The 19,887-nt window shown below is 40.7% G+C and overlaps 2 long non-coding RNA genes across 12 annotated transcripts in view; both read right to left on the minus strand.

Moving 5' to 3' along the window:
- Positions 1–19,887, minus strand: part of LOC123332829 — a 144,314-nt gene that overhangs the window by 85,924 nt on the left and 38,503 nt on the right. For 6 of the 11 annotated variants that reach the window (XR_006640864.1, XR_006640863.1, XR_006549908.2 and 3 more), the window contains one exon: positions 10,886–11,025. The exons of the other annotated variants lie outside the window; for them this stretch is intronic. This is a non-coding gene — a long non-coding RNA (uncharacterized LOC123332829). The remainder of the gene's footprint in view (positions 1–10,885; positions 11,026–19,887) is intronic. 11 annotated transcript variants of the gene reach the window in all.
- On the minus strand, positions 1,494–4,500 carry LOC123332830. Its single transcript, XR_006549915.2, has 2 exons — positions 4,331–4,500; positions 1,494–1,857 (listed from the first exon to the last, which is right to left on the minus strand). It is a non-coding gene; the product is annotated as an uncharacterized LOC123332830 (long non-coding RNA).

Genomic DNA, 19,887 nt, shown 5'->3' on the forward strand with positions numbered 1-19,887 from the left:
CCTGGCATGCTGCAGTCCATGGGGGTCACAAAAAGTCAGACATGCCTTAGCAACTGAACAAGAACAACAAGGTAAAACCCTTTTTTTTTTTTTTTTAAATACAAAATAATTCTACATTGTCAGCTCAGGATTTAAAGAAATAAGCCAGGGAGTATTTGATTTAATGGCACTGATGTATCTTTAAGCACTTTACATTAAAACACAGTTTTGTCATGAGAAAATCTTTTTATAGTGTTTCCTACAATCAGCAAACTCATGGAGAAGAGGCTTCATGCTGTATTCCTGTTAACATCCTTCAAATACCTGATCCCTCTGAATAGTTGATAAGTACGTGTTCAAAGAGCAATAGAAGAATGAACACTTTTCCACATCAGCAAAACCCAAGGTGCTGCTGTAAATAGTCAAGTATCTGCTTGGGGTGTCATCAGACGTTATGATAGCCAGAGTGACTCTGTGTCTGCCTGAGACAGTGCGTGTTTACACCTGTTTTTATCGTACCTTTACTAGTAGTGCTCCCACTGGGTCACAAAAACAGTCCTGATTCAGGTGATAACAGTTACTCTGGTGGACATGGGGCGTGCGCTCAGACCCCTCTCATGAAAGCCTCGCTACTGCTTGTTGTGTGCAGATGACCTTCAGCTTTCTGCCCCTTCAGGGAATGCTTCAGCTACAGAGACCTACCACACTCAAAAGTCACACTCCTTTCCCGGAGTAGCTCACATCCAATGACTTTCAGAAATCATAAGGGCCTAGCTGTCTTAGCCCACCTGAAGGACAACAGAGTTCTGGCCTTAGAGTTCCCTGTGAGATTCTGTGGGGTCCTCTGAGAACCTCTATTGCCCCTTCACTCTCTCCCTCATCCAGTTCCTGACCCTCTCATTCCCTTTCTCAGATACTGACACCCAGTGCTTTCCCAGGTAAACATCCAAACAGGGACCCCAACCTACAACAACTGGTACAAGACAGGGGCTTTGGGAGCTGGGCCAATGTATAGCAGCAAAAGAAATGAAGGTTGGATGATCAAGGAGTTGAAGTGGGGGATTCCACGGTGGCAGAGTGGTAAAGAATCCACCTGCCAATGCAGGAGACACAGGCTTGATCCCAGTCTGGGAAGACTCCACATGCCATGGAGGAACTGTGCCTGTGCACCACAACTCCTGAACCCACACTCTAGAGCCCAGCAGGCACAACTGCTGAAACCTGCATGCCCTAGAGCCCATGCTCCACAGCGAGAAAGTAGCCCCCCGCTTGTCACAAAGTGAGAGAAAGCCTGCATAGCAACAGAAATCCAGTACAACCAAAAAGAATTTTTTTTAAAAAAAGAAGTTGATGAGAATCACTCCAATGAAGAGCCATGATCCACTGTCTGGTCTAAAAACCTGAGTATCCTTTCTCACTAGGGAACCCCCAGCTGAAGAAGAGATTGCCCCACCCCACTGCCCCACCCTGGAAGAAGGCACTGAAATAATTGGCAAGCATGAAAGGAAACAGTATTCCAGTTTAGGTCCAAAGGAACCGATGGCCATTTACTTGGGATAACTCTGAACCAGGGAGAAGGGAGTGTATCAACATCCAGAGGACTGTAGGATGCAGAATCCAGGTTGACAGTGATACCCAGAAATTCACAGCATCATGCTGACATCCCCATTACACGGGATGCATACAGAGGCCACATTATGTACGCAGTCTTGGTGGAGCTTCACATCACAGTTGGTCCACTAAGACCACCCAGTAGTCATCTCTTTGATCGGTGCATGTACAACCAAAATACCCAGAGGTGATAGTTGGTACAACCTTCTCGTTCAGTCCTTGGGCTGCAGAGGAAGAGTGGTCAGAGGAGGAAGGTGACGTGGAAGCCTGTAAAACCGCAGGCAACACAGAACATGTTAGAAATCGATGCCAAGAGCACCAGTACCCCAAATCTGGAACAATACTGCAGTAAGATGTCAAAATATTCCCTCCATTCTGTCATTTGCCACCAAACCCAGTGAAACGGAATTGGAAGAAACATACGTGGGCTGAGCAGGTCGGCATGGCCGAGGGGATCTGATTTGGCAAATGACTGATGTGCTCTTGCAGAAATCGACTTATTGCTGAGAAACAACAACTATTTACTTCAGCAGAGCTACTTTTTTATTAGAGTAAAACATCCCAGTCAGCTTCTTGGCCTCTTTCTTTTAATAGCCGTTCTCTTGGTAATCAATGACTTTTAACAGCCAGGCTCAGTTATCAATGTACAAGAGTCTAAGTTTATTGATTTGACTGATGCTTTTCTTCACTGGGCACCAATTACTGCAATCTGAATTGTGCCACATTAGGCTAGAACAGCATGTAATCTTGCTAGTTACTTAATGCATTCCAGTGATTGCCTTCAAGAAGCTTTATAATCATACTGTTGATTTGTGAGTTAACAATACTTTAAATTTCACTGAGAGCTAAGAAGCAGAATCCCCTTATAAAAGGTTAATAGAATAAGACATTCAATTTATCTCATTTTTGTGAGGGTAAATGAATGGAAATTGTACAAAGGTAGGCAAATCTTAACCACATTTGGCCTTTTGGAAACTTGTGTCTTTTTTAATTATTTTTTTAAAAAATACCCAATTTTGATATCTGCAGCTCCACTTAAAATTCAGACTGTTTGATTTCATGAACCTTCCTAAAATTAGAAATCATTAAAACTATTAAAAAGACATGTCTCCATTTCTGATTAAAAATTGAGAAAAAATCAAGACTCAGAATGTCATTAATATTATTAACCCAGGAACCTAGCTGCTTAATTAAAAAACAATAGAAACAAATGCAGTGAGGGCTCCAGCCAACCAGGGCAGCCTCAGGCTGGACAGAGGTTGTATGAGGCCTCTATAATGACATGTTCTTAGGTCCAAGGATTTAGCCCCTGGAGACATTTGACTTTCCCTTATCCAGCTGTTTGTGTGACAGATTCACTATGATTGCTACAATTAAGACCCACACTCCTGTGAGTCTGAATCTTTCTTCCTACCCCATTCATTCTTTCCTTCTATCACTTATTCAACAAATAATTACTGTGTTTCTACAATGTGCCTTCCCACAAATTAGGCCCCTGTGATTCAGTGGTGAATAATATAATGATGGAAACGAAAGTATTTCCTTCTTCTACCCAGTTGTATCATTCATGGTGCTTTTCAAACAAAATAACTTGATTGCTGCTACAGGGAAATGATTATGAATTTCAAGTGTACCTTGAATATTAATAATAATGGATACTGGGGGCCAAATTCTTACAAGTCTATTATTTTCTAAATCTTATTTGTCCAAATACTGAAATATTAGAATTTCACATCTGAATTAATAGTTAAATAGCACGGTAAAGTTTAGGATGCCCAGAAAGAAAAATATTTAGTTAATATAACATTTTATCAGGAGAATATGCTTAGTTTTGCCCTATCGGGACACTAGGGCCTACATTAAAATGATAGGTAGCATACTGTCAGTTTGAAATCCACATGCAACAATATCTAGGCAAGTTAGTGAACTTGGAACTTTATGGGAATGAGCAAAGTATTGATTATAATTTATTGGTGCCAAACTATGCAATGAGGACAAAATACTATTTATTATAATTCATTTAGGTAAAAATCTATATAAAACCCCCTAAATAGACAGTGGGATTCTAATCCAAGTTATTTTTATTAAGAAATCAACAAAAACATTTTTGCTGATGTATTCTATGAAATAATCTCTGCTCTAGTTCCATTTGGATTCTTCTTCCATTTTTGTTGATGAAACATAGCTCATATTTTATCACATCTCTACTGGTATGGGTCACCTCTTTTTATTGGTTGCTGTTGCTTGGTCACTCAAGTCTTGTCCAACTCTTTTGCGACCTCATGGATTGTAGCCCACCAGGTTCATCTGTCCATGGGATTCCCAGGCAAGAATACTGAACGGGTTCCCATATCCTTCTCCAGGGGATCTTCCTGACCCAGGGATTGAACTCATGTCTCCTTCATTGGCAGGTAGATTCTTTATTGCTGAGCCACCAGGGAAGCACCTTTCTATCTTAGCCCTCGTGTATTTCTATTTGCAGAAAAATCTCAGCCTTCACTTCTTCAAATGTTCAAAATTCACTGTAAATATCTTATCTTTGTTCATGGCTTTCTAAAGAGAACTGCGAAGGGCTAGCTGCCCCCTCCCCCCACTTGTTAGTCTTGGAAAGAGTTCTGTGGATCTGCTGACCTCAGAATACTTGATCCTAAATCTACATTCTTTATTATAATCACCATCTATGTTTTATGTCTCAGAGTACAGTTGGAATTATTTTTCACAATCTTTTCCTAGTTATTACCTTTATGAAATATAGATGAATCACCCCCACTTTTTCTCCTGGAAATATCATATAGGACAGAACTTGAAAGATGGTAACAATGATCCTATATGCAAGACAGCAAAAGAGACACATATGTATAGAACAGTCTTTTGGACTCTGTGGGAGAAGACGAGGGTGGGATGATTTGAGAGAATAGCATTGAAACATGTATATTATCATATGTGAAACAGACCGCCAGTCCAGGTTCGATGCCTGAGACAGGGTGCTTGGGGCTGGTGCCCTGGGATGACCCTGAGGGATGGGATGGGGAGGGATGTGGGAGTGGGGTTCAGGATGCAGAACACATGTATACCTGTGGCGGATTCATGTCAGTGTATGGCAAAAACCACTACAGTATTGTAAAGTAATTAGCCTCCAATTAAAATAAAATAAAAAAAAAGAACTTGAACCCCAGAGTAGTGTTAAGAAAGTCTGTATTAGGTTAAACTAAACTGTTTTAACAGGGACAACAAGAGAAATTTAAGACTGTGATGGCTCAAGTTCAATGAAAATCTGTTTCTTTTAACCTAAAGGTCCAAAGCAGGTATTCCTAGCTGTTGCTAGTGTTTGTCCCATGGTTGTTCCACCTGGTCCTGAAGGAGATGCAGAATTACCACCCACTGAAGGAACACACAAGTCTGAATAAGGAGCACAAGGAACAGCTGCCATGTGACTAAGGATCTCTGACTTGTTCTAGTTACATGGAGTTTTGTTATGTTCCAGCCAAAAGATATCACAGGCAACAGGGCACGTTTCATGATAAGTATTTTTGATTTATTTCTGAACTTTATAAGAATTCCTGATCTTTCAGTTATAGTCATTTAGTGTCTCACAAACAAAGGAACAAACTCCAACACTGGGCAGGGGGCTGTAATAAATGTTCATAAAATTACCAGAACAATTCTATAAGCATACTAGTTTAAAATTATCAGAGCTGATATAAATGGTTGCTAGTAAAGACACAGTATGCATGATTTAATAACAGCAGTTACTCTTAATTGAGCATGTATGTATCAAGACACGTATTCTATACCTTATATGCATTGTTTTATTCAATCCTTATAAAAACTCTGTATACATTAACCCCAGTCCACAGAAGCCACAGAACCAGAATCACAAAAATCATAGTTCATTGATGTGAAATGACTTTCCCCTATCACACATCTATGCTATGCTAAGTCACTTCAGTCATGTCCGACTCTGTGCGACCCCATAGACGGCAGCCCACCAGGCTCCCCCGTCCCTGGGATTCTCCAGGCAAGAACACTGGAGTGGGTTGCCATTTCCTTTTCCAATGCATGAAAGTGAAAAGTGAAAGTGCAGTCGCTCAGTCGTGTCTGACTCTCAGCGACCCCATGGACTGCAGCCTACCAGGCTCCTCCGTCCATGGGATTTTCCAAGCAAGAGTACTGGAGTGGGGTGCCATTCACACATCTAGGGAAGGCCAAACTGGGATTTAACTCAAGGTGTTTTATTCCAAATACTAATTTTCCATCACTTCACCATTTCACCATGAACTTCATTTGAGTACTATGATAGTCTACTCCTTTGAATTGCATGTTGGATATCCATTAACCAGTAGTCTAGTCTATTGCTTTTAACTTCTGGCCTATTGTCTTCTTTCTCTGTACTATCTTTTCTAATTATTCGTAGTGATTGGGGAAGGGTACGTTAAATTAAAAAACAAATTTCAAAGTTTAAGAAATTAAAAGTTATTTTGAGGGGGTGTTTATCAAGATGGCAGAGGAGAAGGACGTGCAACTCACTTCCCCCCATGAACATATCTCGAATATATCTACTTGTGAAACAATTCACATCGAAAACTAAAGAAACTGGTAATGAGACCCTGTACAAACAAGGCTGAAAGAAAGATCCATGAAGAATCAGGTAGAAAGGGTAGAGAAGCAATCAAGTCAGACTGTGCCCCTGAGAGGGGACTCAGGGAAAGGGAGATTACACAGGTGGAGATCCTCCCTAAGGAATGCGTGGTTCGAGCCACCTATGGGTGTCCCAGGTCTGTGGTCCAAAACAGGGAAGATGAGCCCTCTTGGCTGGTGGGAGGGCTGGTGAGGCTAATAGGAGGCCTGTGGGAAACCTGTTGTCCACTTGTGAGGAACATGTGCACACTACCTTGCTTCTGAAGCCAAGTGGAGAGGGCGAAATGAAAACCACACAAGTGGCTGGTCAGTTTTCTGCAACCACCACCTCTGTGTGCACCCTAGCCTGAGTCAAGGAATGCTCCAGCTCCACTTGGGAGCTTGTCCATAAGGCAGATGCAGCTTAGATCCAAAGTGGTGAAGTGGTATCTGAGCAAAAAATCTTAAAATTTGTATGGAAATGCAAAAGATACCAAATAGCCAAAACAATCTAGAGAAAGAAGAACAGAGCTAGAGGAACCACACTCCCTGACTTCAGACTACACTATGAAGCTACAGTCATCAAAACAATATGGTACTTGCTCAAGAACAGACATATGGATCAATGGAACAGGATAGAGAGCTCAGAAATAAACTCATACACTTAAGGTCAATTCATCTACAACAAAAGAAAGCAGAAAGACAAATACTTTATATTATCACTTATATTGGAATCTCAAAACAAGCAAATGTACATTACAGAGCAGAAATAGTTCACAGAGAGAACAAACTAGTTAGTTTCTCAAATGGGATTAAGAGATGTTAAATACAGTGTATAAAATAAATAAACACGACTTCCCTGGTAGTTCAGTGGTTAAGAATCCACCTGCCGATGCAGGAGACACGGGTTTGATCCCTGGTCCAGGAAGATCCCACATGCTGTAGGACAACGAATCCTGAGCACCACAACTACTGAGCCCGAGCTCTAGAGGCTGTGAGCTGCAACTACTGAAGACCTAGAGTCCATGCTGTGCAACAAGACAAGTCACCACAGCGAGAAGCCCATGCACTGCAACTAAAGAGTAGCTCCCGCTTGCAGCAACTAGAGAAAAGTCTGTGTAGCAACAAAGACCCAGTGCAGATAAAACTTTTAATAAAGTTTTTAAAATAAAATAAGCAACAAGGATATATTGTACAACACCAAAAAATAGCCAGTATTTTGAAATAACTTTAAATGGCATATAATCTATGAAAACACTGAATCACTTAGTTGTACACTGGAAACTGTAATGTTGTAAATCAGCTATACTTCAATTAAAAAATAAATAAATGCATATTACCAAAGTTGAAAAAAAAAACTAATTTTGAAAATTTGGAGCATTTCCTAAAAACAACATAGACTAAATTACTACACTGGATTTTCACTGAGAAACTTTCTTGCTGTACAGGAAGTTCTGAAAAGATGACAGCAGCCCCCTGGAGTAAATGGCTGATGATTATGGGCCTTTACTTAATGCTGAATGAATCAACTCTGCTAGAGTTTGGTTGTATTTTCAGAGGGCTTTTGGTGGCCCATCAGTAGGGAACTAGTGATCTCTCCTTTGCCCAGAATTAACCCAAAGTATGCCTATTGTCCCGGCTTAAATATTAACAATGCCCCTCTCTCTCTCTCTCTCTCTCTCTCTCTCTCAAAAACATTTCATTTCAGTAATAATTTTTCCACCGTCTTTTCCAAGAACAACTCTCCCTGGATACACAAAGATCTTTCTCTGGAATCTGGCACCCAAATGTGGCACATGAACTTCACGTTTTATTGGAGATCACAGTCTGGGGCAGACACGAGGAGGAATCTGTGGCGTTGTCAGCTGCTTGCACCTCTGAGAAGTTTGGGAAAACAGATCAGTTCAATATCACTAGCCTCTCAGCAAAAGCTGCAGGATGATCGATTCCAAACACCACATTGTCTCAGTGAGCAGACATTATCTACACATTCGTTTCTTCACTTCCTCTTCTCCACATGCTCCTGTCTCCTCACTCAAATAGCTACTAACAATAACTCCAAGAAGCAGTGGGAACTAATGACAAGCTTCATCCCCTCCGTTTAATAACGCAGTCCTAATTCTTGTGTATTCATTATCTCCCGGCACCAAACCATTTCCATTTGCACACCAAAGCAATCCTCCATATCTTTAGTGTTGATGTCAGCTTGATCTGCACTGATCACCTTCATTAAGAACACACATTTACTGAGTAATGTGATCTGAAAACAGATGCTCCCCAAATAAACAACTCGTTGTATTGACGAAAAGACAGCAGCATGAAGGTCAAAAGCTCTTGAGTTTTCCCATTTACCAAAGGAAGACGGAGATAAAGAGTGACTAGCTCATTAATTTTGTTATTCATTCAACAAACACACAGGCTATGTTTTAGGAACTCTGGTCATTGGGAGGAAACAAAGATGAATAATAAAACATGGAACAGATTCTTAAAGAGGCAGAGGTCCAGTGGGAAAGTATGTCAGAATCTCATATCTGGAAAGGTTAGGTGGGATCTTTAGGATACTGTGCCCTGATTAGGGTCCTAGGAGACTTGGTTTATACTATGGAGGGGTCAGTGTTGGCCTACTGGTTACAGAGTACAAGAGAGAAGCAGATCTGAGAGACAAAGAAGGCAGGGTTAAGAGCTATGTGTACAGTGCAATGAAGCTATAACCATAAGGGGCTTGTATTGGTTTGCTAGGACTGCTATAACTAAGTACCATGAAGTGAGAGTCTTAAAAGCAGTTTTGGAGTCTTGAAGTCTGAAATCAAGGTGCTGGTGACTTCCCTGGTGATTCAATGGTTAAGAACCTGCCTTTCAATACAGGGGCTGCAGAGTTGATCCCTAGTCAGGGAACTAGACCCCACCTGCCCTGGGGCCATTAAGCCCACATGCCACAATTAGAGAGCCTGCATGCCACAACTACTGAACTCATCTGATTTAGGGCCCATGCTCCACAACTACAGAAAAGAACATGTGCCGCCATGAAGACCTGTGTGTGTGCACACGTGTGTGCTCAGTGCTTCAGTCGTGTCTGACTCTTTGCGACCTTACTGATTGCAGCCCTCCAGGCTCCTCTGTCCATGGGATTTTCCAGGTAAGAATACTGGAGTATGTTGCCGTTTCTTCCTCCAGGGGATACTGCCAACCTAGGGATCGAACCCACCTCTCCTGTGTTTTCTGCATTGCAGGCAAAGTCTTTTATCGCTGAGCCACTGGGGAAGCCCAAAGAAGACCAAGCTCAGCCAAAATAATAAAAATAAATAAAATCAAGGTGTTGGCAGGGTTGGTTCCTTCTAGGAGCTGTGAGGAATAATGTGCTTTGTGCCTCTCCCCTAGCTCCTGGTGGTTTGCTTCCTATCTTTTGCCTTTTTACCCTTTTCATAAGGATACCCGTCATATTAGATTAGAACCCATCCTACTGATCTCATCTTAATTTAACAGATTGCATCTGCAGTGACCTCATTATTTTCAAATTCTGGAAGGAATTACACTAGGTCACACCCCAGGACTATATACCCTGTTCTCCTTTTCATCTGATAACTCCAGAGCCTAACAATGATAAAACACAGTTACTTGCCCTTGCTCAATCTTAACGACTCATAGACCCTAAACTTTTAGGAGTTCTTTGATCCTATAACATACAGTTTCTTCAAACACTTTGGGAAACCATTTACTTTTACTTGTCTATGTGTGTGCATGTCTGTGAATCTGTGTCTGTGTGTGTTCACGTGTGTGGCAGGGGAAGGAGGGCATAAATGATGTCCATACATCCATCGCCTATTGTATGAAGGGGGTTACTTTTGTTTGCTTTTTTGTTTTAAATCTCAGTTAAGTTTCATATGATCAGTATTCCTTTTCCTAGTATTTTCTGGTATTTATTTCATTGAAGTTTCATAGGAATGTTCCTTGTCTGAGTATTTTCTAGTATTGATACAAGAGCATGTCTTCCTAATCTTATCTCTAGATTATATTCCAAACCAGTACACTTTGGTCCAACTTCATTACCACCTCTGTTCCATAGACGGGGTCTCCATACAGCGGAATCAGCATCACTGGAAATTTGTTAGAAAGGCAAATCCTCCACCCTGTCCCCATGTCCATCACCACCAGAACTAGAGAGTCAGAAATTCCAGGGGTGCAGCTCAGAAAATCTGTGTTTGACCATCCTGAGGATGATTCTGGCTGCTAGGCCAATGTCATTTCTCACCTGGTCTTGTGCACAGCCTCCTAACTGTATCCCCAGTTATATATACTCCCTATTCTCTGCAGAAGAGCCAGTATGACTGCCCCCAAATGTCAGTCAGATGGTTAATTACCCTGATTAAAAACTTTTACAGCAAATCACTTGTAAGAAAGCATTGCATTTATACTAAAAGTGAAGTTTTCACCCTAACCTGCAAAGCCTTGGGTCCTCTGTCCCCTGTTTGCTATTCTCCTTCTTGCTGTGCCACTTCCCCCTTATCAGCCACATGCCAGGAATACTGGCATCCCAGTTGATTGGATGTGCTAAGCCAGCCTCGCTTGCTACCAAGTATACCAGGAGATTATCAGGATACCAGGTATCCTTGCTACCTGGTGCATAAGAGAAATTGACCAAATAATTATTGAATAAATCATTTCATTGGGAAAAGTGTACCTTGCTTACGATTTCATTGAATCTAAATTTGTCCCTTGTTAGGTTTCTGTCTGTTTATGTTCTCAAGGGCTCTGTTCTTCTATCTGTTTTCTCCAGATGCCTCCATCCCTTAGGTCATTTCAGTTAACCATTAGTAAGCTCTGGAAAAAATTAATTAAGCACTTGTTAGCACAATAAAACATAGGTCCATCTCCACAAGTTCATATGCCAGTAGAAAAGCAGACAAGTAGACACCTTCTTAAAAAATAACTTTATGGTAGTTGCCATAATATGTACAATGAAAGTAATATCTGAATCAGGACAAAAAAGGAAAAGGAAGAATTCTCCAAGCAGAGAGGATGTTCCTGGCAGAGGAACAGCATGTGTGAAGGCAGTGAGTTATGAAGAAAAGATGGTAAGTTCAGAGGGGCTTGCTCTTGGGAAAAAGAAACTGAGGAGTTAAGTAGACTCTACTTACAATACAGGGCCCCATAAGCAAGGGAGCTTAGATTTCACCTTGTGGAAAATGGGACACTCCATATTGTTTTCCATAGTGGCAGTACCATTTTTCCATTCCCACCAATAAGGTACAAAGACTAATTTCTCAGCATCCTTGCAAATACTTGTAGTCTTTTGCTCTTTGATAACGGCCATCCTGACAGATGTGTCAGGATGTATATCCTGATGTATATCTCGTTGTACTTTTGGTTTGCATTTCCTGATGATCAGTAACACTGAGCAGCTTTTCTTGAAAGAAATCAGACTTTTAATCTGGACAGGGGGAAGACCATATATGAGTTTAGGGTCCCTCTGGTGGCAATATGGGGGATGGATTAGAGAAGGAGACAGAAGCCATGAAGCCCATTCAGAGGCTGTAATTTCTGGACCTTCTCTGCTTCTCTTCCTCCTTACTTATATGGAGGATACCTGGGTCAGTCCTTATCACTTCAGACAAGGCAATGGTCAACAATGCTGGCTCTGGTTGCTCTGGGTTTAGCTCAGTCTTGTCAGTTTGGAACCACATGGGGGCCTCTGTGAAGTAAGCCTCCTGAGTCCCAGGTGTGCTCTGTTACCCGGTGAGCTCTTTGGGGATCCCCTTCCCAAAGCCACCTGTAGGCTCCCACTCTCTTGGTGGGCCCACTGACTAAAGCATCAGTTAGTACTTCTCTGTAAGACTGGCTGTTCTGCCTGTCTATACCTGCATCCTGGTCCTCATGAAACCCCAGACTTTTATGTCAGAAAGGGGCATTGATAAGTACCTAACTTATTTTGCAGATATAGAAATTAGCACTTAAATAAATGAATAATTTGTCCTCAGTTACACACCTGGTTAGTGTCAGAAGTGGGACTTGACTCTTACCACTGCAAATTACTTGTTCCCTAAATGGAATCCTTGTGACACATACACACATGGGGTGAATAATAATTATAATAACCCTGTAGCAGTATGCATGGTGATTTTATTAAATAATTACTGTATCATTTACATTATTTACACTAAACTATGTGAGATAAGTATCCTAGTCATTCCCGTTTTATTGACCAGTACTACTGAATTGAGAGAGAGTTGAGGGTGCCCATGGTCTGGGATGGCTGAGAGGACAATGAAGCCAAGCACACTGGTTTCTAATCTATACTCCTTCTGTCACACTCTGTAGCCTGGAGATCATACCACGCTATGAACGAGTCTTCCCATCTCTCTTATACAGCCTTTAAGTATCCTAAGTTTTGTGTATCTTGATGCTGTCTATGGCACAAGGGTTTGAAACTGTCCATCCATTGGTTTATTTAAGTAGATCAACAACATCATGATGAAAAAGAATTTGAAATCAGAGGCTTTGGATAAGTAAGATTCTGATAAACTATAGTGAACCCAAAAACTAAGCAGAAAGGAAATCAGATGATAACAAGAAAAAGAAAAACACAATTAAGATGGGATTCCAAAACATTAGGTAAAGGGAAGTTGCACAAATACACTGAAAATTTCAGGGAACATCCCCACTGCCCACAGTGCATCAAGAAAACAGCCAAGAAGAAAACCAAACTCAGATGTTTTGGTGTTTAAGCAAAACAGAGACATGCACATTGCTACCACCTTCCAAGCCTAGGCAAGCAAAAGTGCCTCTCAGAATCTCAACACTGCCTAATATTTGAAATTACATTACACCTCTATAAAGTTTACTAATTCGCTAAACAAAAAACTCTATTCTTTTTCTAATGACAAATGTATTAGTAAGAATACCTATGTAGTGAATCCTTGCTATCAATGTGTAAGAACTGCAGTTTGTTCTTGAATGCACAATCATTAATGCTTCCATTTCCGTGAAGAAACGGAAGCTCAGAGAGGTTAAGTAACTAGCTTGAGGTCACATAGTTAATGGGTGATAGAGCCAAGGATCTGAACCAAGAACTGACTCCAATATCTACGCTTTTATCCACTAAAATTAGTAAACAGAAGTAAGTTTACATAAAAACTAGTACATGCATTTTACTTGTTAACCTTCTTGCATTCATTCTTTCTGAAATAGTAGCAGCTACATGACAGAGCCTGGTTCTCTTATATTCAACCAACAGGTATGTGGAAACCTAGGGGTCAAATTCCTTAAATTGCTGGGTTCTAATTGATTTTTAAAATATTATTGTTACTTATATTTGCTTACATGAAACTACTGACTGTATTTTGCTGTGTATATTTTTGTGCAGCAAAATTATCAAAGTGATTTATTTTATAGTAAACACCAGCAATATATTAAAAATATGAATGTTTAAAGTATAAAAACAGATGTATTTGTTTCCTGTGCATGTCTCACAGTAGTACCAGAATTCTGGATGCATATCCCGCTTGACCCATGCATATGGTCTGGCATATATTTCATATTATCAGTAATTCTTGCTTTGTGAAATGAATGAATGTCACAGGATAAATGAGAATGATGATATGGGTTATTGATTCTTAGAAGTATCTAAGATGATTCACCATAAATCATGAATTATATTTTAGTCTTCCATTTTAATATTTTCATCATAACTCTCCAGTCCTAAGGAGGTGTTATCTTGCCCAAGAATTCTATGACCTTAATTCATTAAAGTGTCCTTGAAGACAGCAGCAGATAAGACAGTAATTCCCCTCTCAGGAACTGGACCAACAAAAGCACACTAGTGAATTGGTTAAGGAAATGAAGTTGAAGTTTCCAAAAACCTCTTCATCTCGTTAGTAAGTCCCACCACCAAAACCAGCACCAGCAACCCCACAATCTAGTGTGGCAGTCCACCAACTGTGACCCCAGATCACACGACCCACCACCTGATATTGTATGTCCTATGAGCCAAGGATAGTAAATTTTTAAATGATTAAAAAAAAAAAATCAAAAGAAGAGCAACATTGTTTAAAATATGAAAATTACAACTTCAGTATCAATTTCAACTTGAAATTCAAACTTCAGTATCCATAAAGAAAGATTTTTTTGGAGGGAGGAATACGGTTACACTTATTTTTTAATGTATTGTCTGAGCCTGCTTTTGTGCTACTACACCAGTTTCCTCAAAGACTGGATGGCCTACAAACCCAAAATAGTCACTATTTGGCCCTGGAGAGAAAAAGTGTCCTGAGTCCTATCAGGAGAATGACCTTCACTTCTTCAAAGTGGCGCTGGACACAAAGAAGTACATAGGCCAGGACACTGTCTCATCCTCAACCTGGAAAACTGCAATCACTCTTTCCAAAACATTTACTGAGCATGTACCATGAGGTGGTCTCTGGGGAAGGTATATGAGACACAGAGCTCAGTAAGACACAGTTGCTGCTCTTAAGGAGCTGGCTTGTCTAGAACTGGATAAAACATACACTGAAAACACAAAGCCTTAAGTCAAGACAAGAGATTTATCAGGGCATCCTGGTGCTTATAAGGAGACTGGGTTAAAAGTTCCAGTGAGAAAGTCTTTGACATGATAATTCTTAAAAGGAATAAAAGGAGTCAAGTTAATGATCACTTTTGTGTAGCTTGGGACTTCCTTTATTGAGGAAGTAGGCAGTTGAGTGTTCTTCATTCCTTGAATGAAAAAGTTGGAGAATCTTGAGACTTCCTACACACAAATAAATTAATGTATTTCTTTACAAAGGGAAAAAAAAAGTCATCTCTAAAGGTGGGGACATTTGTTGAGAGTTGAGGGGACTGTGAGAGATGAGGTCATAGTGGCCAGTTAACTGCATTTTTTGGAATCCTTCATAATGATCTCATCATCATAAATTCTTAGTGGTTTATTGTAATGACATAAATCTTGATGAACTCATTACATATGTATAGGGCTGTCTTAAACCCTTTCTTTGGTGCTGCTCTGCATTTTCCATCATTGCCATATCATTTCCAGAAGTAGCAATCTGAAGATGAGCCCTTCTGAAGAAAGGACTAATAATGACCTACTGGAACCAATCGAGCTGCTCTCCACATCCATGGCTCATTAACCTGCCTCCCTTAAAAATTTATCACTCGGCCTTTTATTTTCGATCATTTTAGATCTCCACTTGCTCTATTACCATTTACCTAATAGCCCAGAGAGGTATTGGATAACAGCTGCTATCCCTCTTTCACAGGTAACAAAAGAAGGTAAACTAGGAGCAGTAAACATGCCCTGTATTACACAGTCAGCCATTAGAGAAATGAGTTCAAGCTCTAAGTATTGAATTCACAAAACTTACAGTTTGAAGTGTAAGATTTTGGGCAAAAAACTTTCTTTCTCTGCCATATTCTGAGCTCTCAGAACTATGCTTAATATGTGTTCGCTAATCGCTAAGCCACTTCAGTCATGTCAGACTCTGTACGACCCCATAGATGGCAGCCCACCAGGCTCCCCCATCCCTGGGATTCTCCAGGCAAGAACACTGGAGTGGGTTGCCATTTCCTTCTCCGATGCATGAAAGTGAAAAGTGAAAGTAAAGTTGCTCAGTCATGTCCGACTCTAGCGACCCCATGGACTGCAGCCTACCAGGCTCCTCCGTCCATGGGATTTTCCAGGCAAAAGTACTGGAGTGGGGTGCCATTACCTTCTCCGTAATATGTGTGAGGTCCTCTTAAGTATTTGATGATTTCATGTAATAATTCCCTACCCGTTTATCAGAAAGTTATTGGTCTTTCCCTTACTGTTTTTTCCATAGATGCCTTTTTAAGACTCTGTATGACACATTCAACAAGGACCAGCAGTGGGATAACCAGGGCACCCAGCAAGTCATCTGGCTACATATTGCAGCTGAAGGGCATGACCCTACTAGTCAGGGCCTGACAAAATGTAGTCCACAGAAGAAGGGAATGGCAAACCACTTCAGTATTTTTGTGAATACTGTGAATAAAATGAAAAGGCCAAAAGATCTGATACTGGAAGATGAGCCACCCAGGTTAGTAGTTGTCCAATATGCTACTGGGGAAGAACAGAAACAGATCCGAAAGAATGAAGAGCCTGAGCTAACGCAGCAGCATCACTCAGTTGTGGATGTGTCTGGTGGTCAAAATAAAGTCCGAAGCTATAAAGAACAATACTGCATAGGTACCTGGAATGTTAAGTCTGTGAATCAAGATGAACTGGATGCGGTCAAGCAGGCGATAGCAAGACTGACCACTAACATTTTAGGAATCAGTGAACTAAAATGGGCAGTAAGGGGTGAATATAATTCAGGTGACCATTATATCTACTGCTGTGAGCAAGAATCCCTTAGAAGAAATGGAGTAGCCCTCATAGTCAACAAAAGAGTCAGAAATGCTGTACTTGGATACAATCTCAAAAAATGACAGAATGATCTCAGTTCATTTCCAAGCCAAACCATTCAACATCACAGTAATCCAAGTCTATGCCAGAACCAGAAATGCTGAAGAAGCTGAGGCTGAATGGTTCTGTGAAGACTTACAAGATCTTTTAGAACTAACCTTGCCCACCCCCACCCCCCCAAAAAAAAAGATGTCCTTTTCATCATAGGAGATTGGAATGCAAAAGTAGAAAGTCAAGAGATACCTAGAGTAACAGGCAAGTTTCACCTTGGAGTACAAAATGAAGCAGGGCAAAGGCTAACAGAGTTTTGTCAGGAGAACACACTGGTCATAGCAAACACTCTCTTCCAACAACACAAGATATGATTCTACACATGGACATCACCAAATGGTCAATATTGAAATAAGACTGATTATATTCTTTGCAGCCAAAGATGAAGAAGCTCTACAGAGACAGCAAAAACAAGACCTGGACCTGATTGTGGCTCAGACCATGAGCTCCTTATTGCAATATTCAGACTTAAATTGAAGAAAGTAGGGAAAACCACTAGGCCATTCAGGTATGACCTAAATAAAATCCATTATGATTATACAGTGGAGGTGACGAATAAATACAAGGTTTTAGGTCTGGTAGACAGAGTGCCTGAAGAACTATGGATGTAGGTTTGTAACACTGTACAAGAGGTGGTGATCAAAACCATCCCCAAGAAAAAGAAATGCAAGAAGGCAAAATGGTTATGTGAGGTGGCCTTACAAATAGCTGAAAAAAGAAGAGAAGTGAAAGGCAAAGGAGACAGGGAAAGATATATCCAACTGAATGCAGAGTTCCAGAGAACAGCAAAGAGAGTTAAGAAAGCCCTTTTAAGTGAACAATGCAAAGAAATAGAGGAAAACAATAGAATGGGAAAGACTAGAGATCTCTTCAAGAACATTAGAGATACCAAGGGAACATTTCATGCAAAGATGGGCACAATAAAGGTTAGAAATGACAAGGACCTAACAGAAGTAGAAGATATTAAGAAGCAGTGGCAAGAACACATAGAACTATACAAAAAAGATCCTCATTATCTCGTTAACAATGGTGTGGTCACTCACCTAGAGCTAGATATCCTGCAGTGTGAAGTCAAGTGGGCCTTAGGAAGCATTACTACAAACAAAGCTAGTGGAGGTGACTGAATTCCAGCTGAGCTATTTCAAATCCTAAAAAATGATGCTGTGAAAGTGTTGTACTCAATATGCCAGCAAATTGGTAAAACTCAGCAGTGACCACAGGACTGGAAAAGGTCTGTCTTTATTCCAATTACAAAGAAAGACAATGTCAAAGAATGTTCAGATTACCTATTGATATGCCAGTAAGGTAATGCTCAAAATCCTTCAAACTACGTTTCAGCAGTACATGAACTGTGAATTTCCAGATGTACAATGTGGATTTAAAAGAAGGCAGAGGAACCAGAGATAAAATTGCCAACATTTGTTGTATCATACAAAAAGCAAGATAAGTCCAGAAAAACATCTACTTCTGCTTCATTGTGAAGAGTTGACTCATTGGAAAAGACGCTGATGCTGGGAGGGATTGGGGGCAGGAGGAGAAGGGGACGGCAGAGGATGAGATGGCTGGATGGCATCACCGACTTGATGGACATGAGTTTGAGTGAACTCCAGGAGTTGGTCATGGACAGGGAGGCCTGGCGTGCTGCAATTCATGGGGTCGCAAAGAGTCGGACACGACTGAGCGACTGAACTGAACTGAACTGCTTCATTGACTACGCTAAAGCCTCTGACTGTGTGGATCATAACAAACTGTGAAAAATTCTTAAGGAGATGGGATTACCAGACAAACTTACCTGCCTTCTGAGAAACCTGTATGCAGGTCAAGAAACAACAGTTAGAACTGGACATGGAACAACAGACTGGTTCCAAATTGGAAAAGAAGTACATCAAGGCTGTATATTGCCATCCTGCTTATTTAACTTATATACAGAGCACATCAGGAGAAATGCGGGTCTTGACAAATCACAAGCTGGAATCAAAATTGTCAGGAGAGATATCAACAACCTCAGATATGCAGCTGATACCACCCTAGTGGCAAAAAGTGAAGAGGAACTAAAGAGCCTCCTGATGAAGGTGAGAAAAAAGAGTGAATAAGTTGGCTTACAACTCAACATTCACAAAACCAGATCATCTGGTCCCATCGCTTCATGGCAAATAGATAGGGAAAAGGTGGAAACATGGACAGATTTTATGTTCTTGGGTTCCAAAATCACTGAGGACGGTGACTACAGCCACAAAATTAAAAGACACTTGCTCCTTGGGAGAAAAGCTATGACAAACCTAGACAGCACATTTAAAAGCAGAGACACCACTTTGCTGACAAAGGTCTGTACAGTCAAAGCTATGGTTCTTCCAATTGTCAAGCATGGATGTGAAAGGTGTATGATAAAGAAGGTTGAACACCAAAGAATTGATGTTTTTGAAATGTGGTGCTGGAGAAGACTCTTGAGAGTCCCTTGGACTGCAAGGAGATCAAACCAGTTAATCCTAAAGGATATCAGTCCTGCATATTCATTGGAAAGCCAGATGCTGAAGCCCCAGTACTTTGGCCACCTGTTGCAAACAACCAACTCATTGGAAAAAAACCTGATTCTGGGAAAGATTGATGGCAATAAAAGAAGGGGTGACATAAATGAGGTGGTTGTATAGCATCACTGACTCAATGGACATGTGTTTGAGCAAACTCTGGGAGATAGTGAATGACAGGGAAGCCTGACGTGCTGTAGTTCATGGAGTTGCAAAGAGTCGAACACAACAGCAACTGAACAACAATGACCACACTTAGCAACAAATATTTATTTAGCCATGATCACATGCCCTACACTATTAGCTGTTACACAAGATCAAAGACAGTATCATACTGCTCTCATTTTTGGTGAGTGTGGTCTTTTTCAGAAGTCAAAAAGCCATTTAAGAAATAATCTGAAAAATAAAACCAAATTAAGTCAATTAATTTTAAATTCTATGTGTATTCCCTGTTAAGTATACAATAGGTATTGATTTGGATTCTAAGGAGAAGGGGCTTCTTTGTGCCTAGGGATTATCCTTCAGAAACCCTAAGTCCCGCTGTACTTCTTCAAAGAGCTAAGAGGTGATGGGAAATAAAGGAAAGAAGATGGAGTGAGGAGATAGGAGTTCTAATCCCACCTCTGCCACTGATTCATTCTAAACACATCAGACACTAAGCCTACTTTCCTCATCTGGAAAACAGTGAGT

The sequence above is a fragment of the Bubalus bubalis genome, chromosome 3, assembly GCF_019923935.1.
Source record: "Bubalus bubalis isolate 160015118507 breed Murrah chromosome 3, NDDB_SH_1, whole genome shotgun sequence".
Taxonomy (NCBI): domain Eukaryota; kingdom Metazoa; phylum Chordata; class Mammalia; order Artiodactyla; family Bovidae; genus Bubalus; species Bubalus bubalis.